Source organism: Cricetulus griseus, chromosome 5 (assembly GCF_003668045.3).
Source record: "Cricetulus griseus strain 17A/GY chromosome 5, alternate assembly CriGri-PICRH-1.0, whole genome shotgun sequence".
In the NCBI taxonomy this organism is placed as follows: domain Eukaryota; kingdom Metazoa; phylum Chordata; class Mammalia; order Rodentia; family Cricetidae; genus Cricetulus; species Cricetulus griseus.
In genome coordinates, this window is record NC_048598.1 from 172,039,880 (window position 1) to 172,055,991 (window position 16,112).

A 16,112-nucleotide genomic window follows, 5' to 3' on the forward strand; every position below is an offset into this window, starting at 1 on the left:
AGATTTCACTGTGGCTCTGTGATGTCTCCTGAATTGTCTCTCTGTGGCTCTGTGAGATCACCTTAAGCATCTCTCTGTGGCTCTGTAATGTCACATGAAGGGTCTCTCTGTGGCTCTGTGATGTCACCTGAAGGGTCTCTCCCTGTCTTTGTGATGTCACCTGAAAGATCTCTCTGTTGGTCTGTGATGTCATATGAAGGGTGTGTATGTGGCTCTGTGATGTCACCTGAAGTGTCTCATGTGGCTCTGTGATGTCACCTGAAGAGTCTCTCTGTGGCTCTGTGATGTCACCTGAAGGGTCTCTCTGTGGCTCTTTGATGTCGGCTGGAGAGTCTCTCTGTGGCTCTGTGATGTCACCTGAAGATTTCTCTGTGGTTCTTTGATGTCGGAAGGGTCTCTCTGTGACTCTGTGATGTCACCTGAAGGATCTCACTGTGCCTCTGTGATATCAACCAATGTGTCATTCCTGTGGCTCTGTGATGTCACCAATAGTGTCTTCCTCTGGCTCTGTGATGTCACCAATAGTGTCTTCTTGTGGCTCTTTGATGTCACCTGAAGGGTCTCCCTGTGGCTCTGTGATGTCACCTCAAGGGTCTCTCTGTGGCTCTGTAATATCACTTGTAGGATTTCTCTGTGCCTCTGTGATGTCAATTGAAAGGTCTTTCCTGTGGCTCTGTGATGTCACCAATAGTGTCTTTCTTGTGGCTCTGTGATGTCACCTAAACGGTCTCTCTGTGGCTCTGTGATGTCTCATTAAGCATCTCTCCCTGGCTTTGTGATTTCACTTGAAGTGTCTATCCTTGTTTCTGTGAGATCACCTGAAGGGTCTCTTTGGGGCTCTGTGATGTCACCTGAAGTGTCTCATGTGTCTCTGTGATGTCACCTGAAGTGTCTCTCTGTGGCTCTGTGATGAAACCTGAATGGTCATTCTGTGGCTCTGTGTTGTCACCTGGAGAGTCTCTCTGTGGCTCTGTGATGTCACCTGAAGATTTCTATGTGGATTTGTGATGTCATCTCAAGGGTGACTTTGTGGTTCTGAGTTATCACCTGAAGAATCACTCTGTGGCTCTGTGATGTCAATTGAAGGGTCTCTCTGTGACTCTGTGATGTCACCTGAAGGTCTCTCTGTGGTTTTGTGATGTCACCTGAAGGGTCTCTCTGTGGCTCTGTGATATAAAATGAAGAGTCTATCTATGGCTCTGTGATATCACCTATAGGGTCTCTCTGTGGCTCTGTGATGTCACCTGAAGTGTCTCTATGTGCCTCTGTCATGTCAACAGAATGGTTATTCCAGTGGCTCTTTGATGTTACCTGAAGTGTCTTTCCTGTTGCTCTGTGATGTCACCAATAGTGTCTTTCCTATGGCTCTGTGACATCACCTGAAGGGAATATCATCACCTCTGTGATATCACCAGAAGTGTCTTTTCTGGAGCTCTGTGATGTCTATTGAAGATTCTATCCCGTGGATCTGTGATGTCAACAGAATGGTCTTTCTGTGGTTCTGTGATGTCACCTGAAGAGACTCTCTGTGGCTTTGTGATGTCAACTGAATGGTCTCTCTGTGGCTCTGTGATGTCACCAATAGTGTCTTTCTTGTGGCGGTGTATTGTCACCTGAAGGTTCTCTCTGTGGCTCTGTGATGTCACCTGAAGAGTCTCTCTTTGGCTCTGTGATGTCACCAGACTGTAATCTAATGTGGCTCTGTGAAGGCATATGAAGGGTTTCTCTGTGGCTCTGTGATGTCACCTGAATGTAATCTATGAGGTTCTGTGATGTCACATGAAGTGTCTCTCTGTGGTTCTGTGATGTCACATAAAGGGTCTTTCTATGGCTCTGTGATGTCACCAGAAGCACTTTCTTTGGGTCTATGATGTCACATGAATTGTCTCTCGGTCGCTCGGTGATGTCACCTGCAGGATCTTCTGTGCCTCCGTGATGTCAAAAGAAAGGTCGTTCTTGTGGCTCTGTGATGTCACCTGAAGGGTCTCTCTGTGGTTCTGTGATGTCACCTGAAGTGTCTCTCTGTTGCTCTGTGATGTCACCTTAAACCTCTCTCTGTGGCTCTGTGATGTCAACTGAAGGGTCTCTCTGTGGCTCTGTGATTTCATCTGAAGGGCTGTCTATGGCTCTGTGATGTCACCAAGCGTCTCTCTGTTGCTCATTGATGTCAACTGAATCGTCTCTCTGTGGCTCTGTGATGTCACTTGAAGTGTCTCTCTGTGGCTCTGTTATGCCACCTGAAGATTTCTATGTGGATTTGTGATGTCATCTCAAGTGTGACTGTGTGGTTCTGTGTTATCTCCTGAAGAATCTCTCTGTGGCTCTGTGATGTCAATTTAAGGGTCTCTCTGTGACTCTGTGATGTAACCTGAATGGTCTCTCTGTGGTTCTGTCATGTCACCTGAAGGGTCTCTCTGTGCCTCTGCGATGTAAAATGAAGGGTCTATCTGTGGCTCTGTGATATCACCTATAGGGTCTCTCTGGGGCTCTGTGATGTCATCTAAAGGGTCTCTATGTGCCTCTGTCATGTCATCTGAATGGTCTTTCCAGTAGCTCTGTGATGTTAACTGAAGTGTCTTACCTGTTGCTCTGTGATGTCACCAATAGTGTCTTTCCTATGGCTCTGTGACATCACCTGAAGGGAATATCATAGCCTCTGTGATCTCACCAGAAGTGTCGTTTCTGTAGCTCTGTGATGTATCCTGAAGATTCTATCCTGTGAATCTGTGATGTCAACAGAATGGTCTCCCTAGGCTCTGTGATGTCACCAATAGTGTCTTTCTTGTGGCTCTGTAATGTCACCTGAAGTGTCTCTCAGTGGTTATGTGATGTCACCTGAAGAGTCTCTCTGTAGTTCTGTGATGTCACGGGAAGGTCTCTCTGTGACTCTGTGATGTCACCTGAAAGATCTCTCTGTGCCTCTGTGATATCAACTGAAGTGTCATTCCTGTGGCTGTGTGATGTCACCAATAGTGTCTACCTCTGGCTCTGTGATGTCACCAATAGTGTCTTCCTGTGGCTCTGTGATGTCAACGGAAGGTCTCTCTGTGGTTCTGTGATGTCTCCTGAATTGTCTCTCTGTGGCTCTGTGAGATCACCTGAAGTATCTATCTGTAAATCGGTGATGTCAAATGAAGTGTCTCTTTGTTGCTCTGTGATGTCACCTGAAGTGTCTCTCTGTGGCTCTGTGATGTCACCTGAAGAGTCTCTCTTTGGCTCTGTGATGTCACCAGACTGTAATCTAATGTGGCTCTGTGAAGGCATATGAAGGGTTTCTCTGTGGCTCTGTGATGTCACCTGAATGTAATCTATGAGGTTCTGTGATGTCACATGAAGTGTCTCTCTGTGGTTCTGTGATGTCACATAAAGGGTCTTTCTATGGCTCTGTGATGTCACCAGAAGCACTTTCTTTGGGTCTATGATGTCACATGAATTGTCTCTCGGTCGCTCGGTGATGTCACCTGCAGGATCTTCTGTGCCTCCGTGATGTCAAAAGAAAGGTCATTCTTGTGGCTCTGTGATGTCACCTGAAGGGTCTCTCTGTGGATCTGTGATGTCAACTGAAGGTTCTCTCTGTGGCTCTGTGATATCACCTGAAGGGTCTCTCTGTGGTTCTGTGATGTCACCTGAAGTGTCTCTCTGTTGCTCTGTGATGTCACCTTAAACCTCTCTCTGTGGCTCTGTGATGTCAACTGAAGGGTCTCTCTGTGGCTCTGTGATTTCATCTGAAGGGCTGTCTATGGCTCTGTGATGTCACCAAGCGTCTCTCTGTTGCTCATTGATGTCAACTGAATCGTCTCTCTGTGGCTCTGTGATGTCACTTGAAGTGTCTCTCTGTGGCTCTGTTATGCCACCTGAAGATTTCTATGTGGATTTGTGATGTCATCTCAAGTGTGACTGTGTGGTTCTGTGTTATCTCCTGAAGAATCTCTCTGTGGCTCTGTGATGTCAATTTAAGGGTCTCTCTGTGACTCTGTGATGTAACCTGAATGGTCTCTCTGTGGTTCTGTCATGTCACCTGAAGGGTCTCTCTGTGCCTCTGCGATGTAAAATGAAGGGTCTATCTGTGGCTCTGTGATATCACCTATAGGGTCTCTCTGGGGCTCTGTGATGTCACCTAAAGGGTCTCTATGTGCCTCTGTCATGTCAACTGAATGGTCTTTCCAGTAGCTCTGTGATGTTAACTGAAGTGTCTTACCTGTTGCTCTGTGATGTCACCAATAGTGTCTTTCCTATGGCTCTGTGACATCACCTGAAGGGAATATCATAGCCTCTGTGATCTCACCAGAAGTGTCGTTTCTGTAGCTCTGTGATGTATCCTGAAGATTCTATCCTGTGAATCTGTGATGTCAACAGAATGGTCTCCCTAGGCTCTGTGATGTCACCAATAGTGTCTTTCTTGTGGCTCTGTAATGTCACCTGAAGTGTCTCTCAGTGGCTATGTGATGTCACCTGAAGAGTCTCTCTGTAGTTCTGTGATGTCACGGGAAGGTCTCTCTGTGACTCTGTGATGTCACCTGAAAGATCTCTCTGTGCCTCTGTGATATCAACTGAAGTGTCATTCCTGTGGCTGTGTGATGTCACCAATAGTGTCTACCTCTGGCTCTGTGATGTCACCAATAGTGTCTTCCTGTGGCTCTGTGATGTCAACGGAAGGTCTCTCTGTGGTTCTGTGATGTCTCCTGAATTGTCTCTCTGTGGCTCTGTGAGATCACCTGAAGTATCTATCTGTAAATCGGTGATGTCAAATGAAGTGTCTCTTTGTTGCTCTGTGATGTCACCTGAAGCGTCTCTCTGTGGCTCTGTGATGTCACCTGAAGTGTCCCTCTGTGGATCTGTGATGACACATGAAAGGTCTGTCTGTGGCTATGTGATGTCACATGGAGAGTCTCTTAGTGGCTTTGTGAAGTCTCATGAATAGTCTCTCTGTGGCTCTGTGATGTCACCTGATTCATCTCACTGTGGCTCTGTGAAGTCACCTGAATGATCTCTCTGTGGCATTGTGGTGTCACCTAAAGGTTCTCTCTGTGTCGCTGTGAAGACAACGGAATAATCTATCTGTGGCTCTGTGATGTCACCTTAAGTGTCTCTCTGTGGCTCTGTGATGTCACCTGATAGGACTCTTAGTGGCTTTGTGATGTCACCTGTAGGGTCTCTCTGTGGCTCTGTGATGTCACCTTTAAGTTCTCTCTGTGGCTATGTGATGTCACCTGAAGTGTCTCACTGTGGCTCTGTGATTTCACCTTAATTGTCTCTGGGGCTCTGTGACATCACATGAAGGTACTCTTTCTGGTTATTTGATGTCACCTAAACGGTCTCTCTGTGGCTCTGTGATGTCACCGGATTGTCTCTCTGTGGCTCTGTGATGTCACATGAAGGACCTCTCTGTGCTTCTGTGATGTCACCTGAAGGGTCTTTCCTGTGGCTCTGTGATGTCACCAAACTGTCTTTCCTGTTGCTCTGTGAAACCACTTGAAGGGTGTATCATGCACCTCTGTGATATCAACAGAAGTGTCAGTCCTGTGGCTCTGTGATGTCACCAATAGTGTCTACCTTCGCTCTGTGATGTCACCAATAATGTCTTCATGTGGCTCTGTGATGTCACCTGAAATATCTTTCCTGTCGCTCTGTGACATCACCTGAAGGGTCTATCTTGCGCCTCTGTGATATCAACAGAAGTGTCATTCCTAAGGCTCTTTGATGTCTCCTGAAGATTCTCTCCTGTGTCTCTGTGATGTCAACCGAAGGGAATTTCTCTGGTTCTGTGATGTACCTGAAGAGTCTCTTAGTGGCTTTGTGATGTCTTCAGAATGGTCTCTCTGTGGCTCTGCGATGTCACCTGAAGGACCTCTCTGTGGCTCTGTGATGTCACCTGAATGGTGTCTCTGTGGTTCTGTGATGTGACCTAAGGGTCTATCTGTGGCTCTTTTATTTCACCTGAAGCTCTCTCTTTGGCTCTGTGATGTCAACTCAAAGTCTCCCAGTGGCTCTGTAATATCACCTGTAGTATATCTCTGTGGCTCTGTGATGTCTCCTGAAAGTCTTTCCTGTTGCTCTGTGATGTCACCTGAAGTGCCTTTCCTGTGGCTCTGTGATGTCACTAAAAGTGTCTTTCTTGTGGCTCTGTGAAGGCACCTGAAGGGTCTCTCTGTGGCTCTATGATGTCACCTTAAGCGTCTGTCTATGGCTCTGTGATATCACCTGATATATCTCTTAGTGGCTTTGTGATGTCACCAGAAAGGTCTCACTGTGGCTATGTAATGTCACCTGAAGGGTCTCTCTGTGGCTCTGTGATGTCACCTGAATGGTCTCTCAGTTGCTCTGTGATTTCACATGAAGGTTCTCTCTGTGGTTCGTTGATGTCACCTAACCGGTATCTCTGTGGCTCTGTGATGTTACATGAAGGACCTCTCTGTGCCTCTGTGATGTCAACTGAAGGGTATTTCAGGTGGCTCTGTGATGTCAACAAACTGTCTTTCCTTTTGCTCTGTGAAATCACCTGAAGGGTGTATCATGTGCCTCTGCGATATCAACAGATTTGTCATTCCTGTGGCTCTGTGATGTCACCTATAGTGTCTACCTGTGGCTCTGTGATGTCAACAATAGTGTCTTCATGTGGCTCTGTGATATCACCTGATGTGTCTCTCTGTGGCTCTGATGTCACCTGAAGCTCTCTCTGTGGCTCTGTGATGTAAACTCAAGTGCTCTATGTGGCTCTGTGATATCAGCAGTAGGATCTCTCTGTGGTTCTGTGATGTCACTCAAGGGTCTCTCTATGGCTCTGCAATATCACTTGTAGGATTTCTCTGTGCCTCTGTGATGTCAATAAAGACTTTCCTGTGTCTCTGTGATGTCACCAATAGTGTCTTTCTTGTGGCTCTGTGATGTCACCTAAAGGGTCTCTCTGTGGCTCTGTGATGTCTCATTAAGCATCTCTCCCTGGCTTTGTGATGTCACTTGAAGTGTCTATCCTTGGTTCTGTGAGGTCACCTGAAGGGTCTCTTGTGTCTCTGTGACGTCACCTGCAGTGTCTCATGTGTCTCTGTTATGTCACCTGAAGTGTCTCTCTGTTGCTCTGTGATGAAACCTGAATGGTCTTTCTGTGGCTCTGTGATGTCACCTGGAGAGTCTCTCTGTGGCTCTGTGATGTTACCTGAAGATTTCTATGTGGATTTGTGATGTCATCTCAAGGGTGACTTTGTGGTTCTTAGTTATCACCTGAAGAATCACTCTGTGGCTCTGTGATGTCAATTGAAGGGTCTCTCTGTGACTCTGTGATGTAACCTGAAGGGTCTCTCTGTGGTTCTGTGATGTCACCTGAAGTGTCTCTCTGTGGCTCTTTGATATAAAATGAAGGGTCTATCTATGGCTCTGTGATATCACCTATAGGGTCTCTCTGTGGCTCTGTGATGTCACCTGAAGGGTCTCTCTGTGGCTTTGTGTTGTCACCTGAAGGGTCTCTCTGTGGCTCTGTGATGTCACCTGAAGAATCTTTCTGTGGTTCTGTGATGTCACCTGAATGGTCTCTCTGTGGTTCTGTGATGTCAACTGAAGGGTCTCTCTGTGGTTCTGTGATGTCACCTGAATGGTCTCTCTGTGGTTCTGTGATGTCAACTGAAGGGTCTCTCTGTGGTTCTGTGATGTCATCTGAAGGTCTTCTGTGGCTCTTTGATGTCATCTGAAGTGTCTCTCTGTGGCTCTGTGATGTCATCTTAAAGTCTTCTGTGGCTCTGTGATGTCACCTGAATGGTTTCTCTGTGGCTCTGTTATGTCACTGAAGGGTCTCTGTGTGGTTTTGTGATGTAACCTGAAGTGTCTCTTTGTGGCTCTGTGATGTCAACTGAAGGGTCTCTCTGTGGCTCTGTGATGTCAGCTGAAGGGTTTTTTTGTCTCTCTGTGATGTCATCTGAAGTGTCCCTCTATGGATATGTGATGACACATGAAATGACTCTCTGTGGCTCTGTGATGTCACCTGAAGGGTCTCTCTGTGGCTCTGTGATGTCATCTGAATGTTTTCTGTGACTCTGTGATGTCAACTGAAGGGTCTCTCTGTGGTTCTGTGATGTCACCTGAAGAATCTCTCTGTGGTTCTGTGATGTCATCTGAAGGTCTTCTGTGGCTCTTTGATGTCAACTGAAGGGTCTCTCTGTGGCTCTGTGATGTCACCTGATGGGTCTCTGTGTGACTCTGAGATGTCACATGAAGTGTCTCTTTGTGGCTCTATGATGTTACCTGAATTGTCACTCTGTGGATCTGTGATGACACCTGAAAGGTTTCTCTGTGGCTCTGTGATGTCACCTGGAGAGACTCTCTGTGGCTCTGTGATGTCACCTGATGATTTCACTGTGGCTCTGTGATGTCACATGTAGGGTCTGCCTGTGGCTCTGTGATGTCACTTGAAGGTTCTCTCTGTGACTCTGTGATGGCACCTAATTTGTCACTTTGTGGCTCTGTGATGTCATCTGAAAGTCTTTTGTGGCTCTGTGATGTCAACTGAAGGGTCTCTCTGTGGTTTGGGATGTCACCTGAAGAATCTCTCTGTGGTCCTGTGATGTCACCTGAAGGTCTTTTGTGGCTCTTTGAAGTCAACTGAAGGGTCTCTCTGTGGCTCTGTGATGTCACCTGAATGGTCTATCATGGTTCTGTGATGTCACCTTAAGTGTCTCTTTGTGGCTCTGTGATGTCACCTGATGTGTCCCTCTGTGGATCTGTGATGACACCTGAAAGGTTTCTCTGTGGCTCTGCAAAGTCACCTGGAGAGTCACTCTTTGCCTCTGTGATGACAACTGAAGAGGCTTTCCAATGGCTCTGTGAGGTAACCTGAAGTGTCTTTCCTATTGCTCTGTGTCTGTCACCAATAGTGTCTATCCTTTGTCTCTGTGACATGACCTGAATGGTCTATGTTGAGCCTCTGTTATATAACCAGAAGTGTCATTCCTGTGTCTCTGTGATGTTTCCTGAAGATTCCTTCCTGTGTCTCTGTGATGTCAACAGAAGGGTCTTTCTCTGGTTCTGTGATGTCACCTGAAGAGTCTCTTAGTGGCTTGGTGATGTCTCCTGAATTGTCTCTCTGTGGCATTGTGATGTCTCCTGTATGGTATCTCTGTGGCTCTGTGGTGTCACATGAAGTATCTCTGTGTGGTTCTATGATGTCACCTTAAGCAGCTCTATGTTGTTCTGTGATGTCACCTGAATTGTCTCTCTGTGGCTCTGTGAGATCAACTGAAGGTTCTGTCTGTGGATCGGTGATGTCACATGAAGTGTTTCTCTATTGCTCTGTGATGTCACCTGAAGGGTCTATCTGTGGTTCTGTGATGTCACCTGAAGGTTCTCTCTGTGACTCTGTGATGTCAACTGAAGTGTCTCTCTGTGGCTCTGTGATGTCAGCTGAAATGTCTCTTGGTCTCTCTGTGATGTCACCTGAAGTGTCCCTCTATGGATATGTGAGGACAGATGAAAAGTCTCTCTGTGGCTCAGTGATGTCCCCTGGAGAGTCTTTTAGTGGCTTTGTGATGTCTCATGAATGGTTTCTCTGTGGCTCTGTGATGTCACTTGAAGGGTCTCTCTGTGGCTCTGTGATGTCATTTGAAGGTTCCTGTCCACTGATGTTACCTGAAGAATCTCTCTGTGCCTCTGTGATGTCAACTGAAGGGTCTTTCCAGTGGCTCTGTGATGTCACCTGAAGTGTCTCTCCTGTGTCTCTGTGAAGTCAAAAGAACGGTCTTTCTCTGGTTCTGTGATGTCACCTGAAGAGTCTTTTAGTAGTTTTCTGATGTCTCCTGAATGGTCTCTCTGTGGCTCTGTGATGTCACCTGAAGGATCTCTCTGTGCATCTGTGATGTCAACTGAAGAGGCTTTCCAATGGCTCTGTGAGGTAACCTGAAGTGTCTTTCCTGTTGCTCTGTGTCTGTCACAAATAGTGTCTATCCTTTGTCTCTGTGACATCACATGAATGGTCTATGTTGCGCCTCTGTTATATCACCAGAAGTGTCATTCCTGTGTCTCTGTGATGTTTCCTGAAGATTCCTTCCTGTGTCTCTGTGATGTCAACAGAAGTGTCTTTCTTTGGTTCTGTGATGAAACCTGAATAGTCTCTCAGTGGCTTTGTGATGTCTCCTGAATGGTCTTCTGTGGCATTTTGATGTCTCCCGTATGGTATCTCTGTGACTCTGTGAGATCACCTGTAGGGTCTGTCTGTGGATCGGTGATGTCACATGAAGTGTTTCTCTGTTGCTCTGTGATGTCACCTGAAGGGTATATCTGAGGTTCTGTGATGTCACCTGAAGGGTCTCTGTGGCTCTGTGATGTCAGCTGAAGTGTCTCTTTGTCTCTCTGTGATGTCACCTGAAGTGTCCCTCTATGGATACGTGAGGACAGATGAAAAGTCTCTCTGTGGCTCTGTGATGTCACCTGGAGTGTCTCTTAGTGCCTTTGTGATGTCTCATGAATGGTCTCGCTGTGGCTCTGTGATGGCACCTGATGGGTTTCTCTGTGGCTCTGTGATGTCACTTGAAGGGTCTCTGTGTGGCTTGGAGAAGTCACAGGAAGCGTCTCTCTGTGGTTCTGTGCTGTCACCTGAAGTGTCTCTTTGTGGCTCTGTGATGTCACTTGATGTGTTCCTCTGTGGATCTGTGATGACAACTGAAAGGTTTCTCTGTGGCTCTGCGATGTCACCTGGAGAGTCACTCTGTGCCTCTGTGATGTCAACTGAAGAGGCTTTCCAATGGCTCTTTGAGGTAACCTGAAATGTCTTTCCTGTTGCTCTGTGTCTGTCACCAATAGTGTCTATCCTTTGTCTCTGTGACATCACCTGAATGGTCTATGTTGAGCCTCTGTTATATCACCAGAAGTGTCATTCCTGTGTCTCTGTGATGTTTCCTGAAGATTACTTCCTGTGTCTCTGTGATGTCAACAGAAGAGTCTTTCTCTGGTTCTGTGATGTCACCTTAAAAGTCTCTTAGTGGCTTTGTGATGTCTCCTGAATGGTCTCTCTGTGGCATTGTGATGTCTTCTGTATGGTATCTCTGTGGCTCTGTGGTGTCACATGAAGTGTCTCTCTATGGTTCTATGATGTCACCTTTAGCACCTCTCTGTTGCTCTGTGATGTCACCTGAATTGTCTCTCTGTGGCTCTGTGAGATGACCTGAATGGTCTGTCTGTGGATCGTTGATGTCACATGAAGTGTTTCTCAATTGCTCTGAGATGTCACCTGAAGGGTCTATCAGTGGTTCTGTGACATCACCTGAAGTGTCTCTCTGTGGCTCTGTGACGTCACCTGAAGTGTCTCTCTGTGGTTCTGTGTTGTTATCTGAAGGGTCTCTCTCTGGTTCTGTGATGTCACCTGAGGCATCTCTCTGTGTCTCTGTGATGTCAGCTGAAGGATCTCTCTGTGCCTCTGTGATGTCAAATGAAGTGTCTTTCCAGTGGCTCTGTGATTTAACCTGAAGTGTCTTTCCTGTTGCTGTGTGATGTCACCAATAGTGTCTATCCATTGGCTCTGTTACATCACCTGAAGGGTCTATCTTGCGCTTCTGTGATATCACCAGAAGTGTCATTCCTGTGGATCTGTGATGTCTCCTGAAGATTCCTTCCTGTGTCTCAGTGATGTCAACAGAAGAGTCTTTCTCTGGTTCTGTGATGTCACCTGAAGAGTCTCTAAGTGGCTTTGTGATGTCCCTGAATGGTCTATCTGTGGCTTTGTGATGTCTCCTGATTGGACTCTCTGTGGCTTTGTGATGTCACCTAAAGGGTATCTGTGACTTTGATGTCACCAGAATTGTCTCTCTGTGGCTCTGTGAGATCACCTGAAGGGTTTTTCTGGGGATCTGTGATTTCACCGAAGTGTCTGTCTCTGGCTCTGTGATGTCACTTGTAGGGTGTCTCTGTGGCTCTGTGATGTCACCTGAAGTGTCTTTTTGTGGCTCTGTGATGTCACCTGAAGTGTCCTGCTGTGGATCTGTGATGACACCTGAAAGGTCTCTGTATGGCTCTGTGATGTAACCTGCAGAGTCTCTCTGTGTCTCTGTGATGTCTGTCACCTGATGATTTCACTGTGTCTCTGTGATGTCACCTGAAGGGTCTCTCTGTGTCTTGGTGATGTCACCTGAAGGGACTCTCTGTGGCTCTGTGATTTCAAATGAAGGGTCTCTCCGTGGCTCTGTGATGTCAACTGAAGTGTTTCTCTGTGGCATCAAAGAACCACAGAGTGTCACTTCAGATGACATCACAAATCCACAGAGAGACCTTTCAGGTGACATTACAGAGTAACAGTGACACCCTGCAGGTGACATCACAGAGCCACAGAGAGAACCTTGGGGACATCACAGAGCCACTGTTAGATCCTTCAGGTGACATCACAGAACCACTGAGAGGACCTTCTGAGGACATCACAAATTCACAGAGAGACCCTCTATGTGACAGCCCAGAGCCACAGAGAGACACTTAGGTGACTTCACAGAGCCACAGATAGACCCTTCAGGTGTCATCACAGAGCCACGGAGACCTTTCAGGTGAAATCACAGAACAACAGAGAGACCGTTCAGGTGACATCACAGAGCCACAGTGAGAACCTTCAGGTGACATCACAGAAGCACAGAGAGACCCTTCAGTTGACTTGACAGAGCCACAGAGAGACCCATTGGTTAAATCACAGAGCCACAGCGAGACACTTCAGGTGACATCACAGAGCCACAGAGAGATCCTTCAGGTGACATCACAGAGCCACTGAGTGATCCTTCAGGTGACATCACAGAGACACAGTGAGACCCTTCAGGTGACATCACAGAGCCACAGAGAGATCCTTCAGTTGACATAACAGAACCACAGAGTGACATTTTATCTGACATCACAAATCCAGAGAGAGAAATTTCAGGTGATGTCACGGAGCCACAGTGAGACACTTCAGTTGACATCACAGAACCACAAAATGACACTTCAGATGACATCACAAATCCACAGAGAGACACTTCAGGTAACATCACAGAGCCAGAGAGACCCTTAGGGGACATCACAGAGCCACACTGAGATCATTCAGGTGACATCAGAGAACCAAAGATAGGCCCTTCTGAGGACATCACCAATAGACAGAGAGACTCTCCAGCTGACAATACTGAGCCACAGACAGACTCCTAGGTGACTTCACAGAGCCACAGAGACCCTTCATTTCACATCACAGAGCCACAGATAGACCCTTCAGGTGTCAATACAGAGCCACGGAGAGACCTTTCAGGTGACATCATAGAGCCAAGATGAAACCCTTCAGGTGACATCACAGAGAGACCCTTATGTCACATCACAGAGCCACATACATATCCTTCAGGTGACATCACTAATCCATAGAGAGACATTTCAGGTGACATCAGACAGCCACAGTGAGACACTTCAGGTGGCATCACAGAGACACAGTTAGACCCTTAGGGTACGTCACAGATCCACAGTGAGATTCTTCAGGTGACATCACAGAACCACAGAGTGGCCCTTCTGAGTACATCACAAATCCACAGAGAGACCCTACAGGGGACATCACAGAGCCACAGAGACCCTTCATGTGACATCACAGAGGCACAGATAGACACTTCATTTGACATCCCAGAGACACAGAGAGACACTTCACATGACCTCACAGAGAAACAGAGAGACCCTTCAGGTGACATCACAGAGCCTCCGAGAGATGCTTCAGGTGACATCACAGAGCCACAAAGAGATCCTTCAGTTGACATCACAGAACCACAGAGATAACCTTGGAGACATCACAGAGCCACAGTTAGATCCTTCAGGTGATATCACAGAACCACTGAGAGGCCCTTCTGAGGACATCAAAAATTCACAGAGAGACCCTCCATGTGACAACCCAGAGCCACAGAGAGACCCTTAGTTGACTTCAGAGAGACACAGAGACCCTTCAGGTGACATCACAGAGCCACAGATAGACCCTTAAGGTGTCATCACAGAGCCACTGAGAGACATTTCAGGTGAAATCACTCTGCCAAAATGAGACCCTTCAGGTGACATCACAGAGACACAGAGAGACCCTTCAGGTGACATCACAGAGCCACAGAAAACCCTTCAGGTGATATCACAGAGACACAGAGAAACCCTTTAGGTGATATCACAAATCCAGAGAGATACCTTTCAGGTCACATCACAGAGCCACAGAGAAACCCTTAGGTGACATCACAGAGTCACAGAGAGACCCTTAAGTGACATCACAGAGCCACAGAGAGGTCCTTCAGGTGATACCACAGAGCCACAGGAGACACGTAGGTGACATCACAAAGCCTTCGGGTGACATCACAGAGCAACAGATAGACCCTTCAGTTGACATCACATGGCCACTAATAGACTCTTCAGGTGACATCACAGAACCACTGGAAAGACCCTTCAATTGACATCACAGAGACACAGAGAGATCCTTCACTTGACATCACAGAGTCACAGAGCGATCCTTCAGGTGACATCACAGAGCCACAGAGAGACACTTAAGGTGACATCACAGAGCCACAGAGAGACACTTCAGGTGACATCACAGAGGCAGAGATACACCCTGCATGTGACATCACAGAGCCACAATGAGACCCTTCAGGTGACATCACAAGGCCATAGATAGACCCTTCACGTGATCTCTCAGAACCACAGAGAGACCGTTCTTGTGACATCAGTGAGCCACAGAGAGATACTTCATTTGACATCAGAGATGCACAGAGTGACACTTCAGGTGACATCACAGTGCCACAGAGAGACAATTCAGTTGACATCACAGAGCCACATAGACACCCTTCGTGTGACATCACAGAGCCACATAGCGACGCTTCAGGTGACGTCACAAGGCCACTAAAAACCTCTTCAGATGACATGACAGAACCAAGAAGAGACCTTTCTGGTGACATCACAGAGCCACCGGAGAGAATTTTCAGGGCACATCACAGAGCCACAAATTGACACTTATGGTGATATCACAGAGGCGCATGATGGACCCCTCTGGTGATGTCATAGAGCCACAGGAAAGACACGATTTTTGACATTACAGAGCAACAGGAAAGACACCTCAGGTGACATCACAGAGGCACTGGAAAGAACCTTCAATTGACATCACAGAGGCACAGAGAGATCCTTCAGGTGACAAAACAGAGCCACTGGAAAGACACTTCAATTGACATCACAGAGGCACAGAGAAATCCTTCAGGTGACATCACAGAGCCACAGAGAGACCTTCAGGTGACATCACAGAGCCACAGAGAGACCATTCAGGTGACATCACAAAGCCACAGAGAGACCCTTCAGGTGACCTCACATGGCCACTAAAAACCTATTCAGGTGAAATGACAGAACCAAGTAGAGCCCTTTCTGGTGACATTACAGAGCCAGCGGAGAGAATTTTCAGGACACATCACAGAGCCACAAATTGACACTTTGTTGATATCACAGAGGTGCATGATGGACCCCTCTAGTGATGTCATAGAGCCACAGGAAAGACACTTTTGGTGACATTACAGAGCAACAGGAAAGACACTTCAGGTGACATCACAGAGCCACAGAGAGACCATTCAGGTGACATGACAGAGGCACAGAGAGATCCTTCAGGTGACATCACAGAGCCACTGGAAGACACTTCACTTGACATCACAGAGGCACAGAGTGATGCTTCAGCTGACATCACAGAACCACAGAGTGACCTTCAGGTGACATCACAGAGCCACAGAGAGACCCTTCAGGTGACCTCACAGAACTACAGAGAGACTCTTCATTTGACATCACATAGCCAAAGAGAGATTCTTAAGTTGACATCACAGATCCACAGAGAGACCCTTCAGTTGATCTCACAGAGCCACAGAAAGACCCTTCAGGTAACATCTCAGAGCCATAGAGAGACCATTCATGTGACATCACAATGCCACAGAGAGACCCTTCGTGTGACATCACAGATCCACATAGAGACCCTTCAGGTGACGTCACAGAGACACAGAAGACATTCAAGTGACATCATAGAGCCACAAACAGACACTTCAATTGACATCACAGATCACAGAGAGAACATTCTGGTGACATCACAGAACCACAGTGATACACTAAAAGTGACAACACAGAGCCAAAGTGAGATCCTTAAGTTGACATCA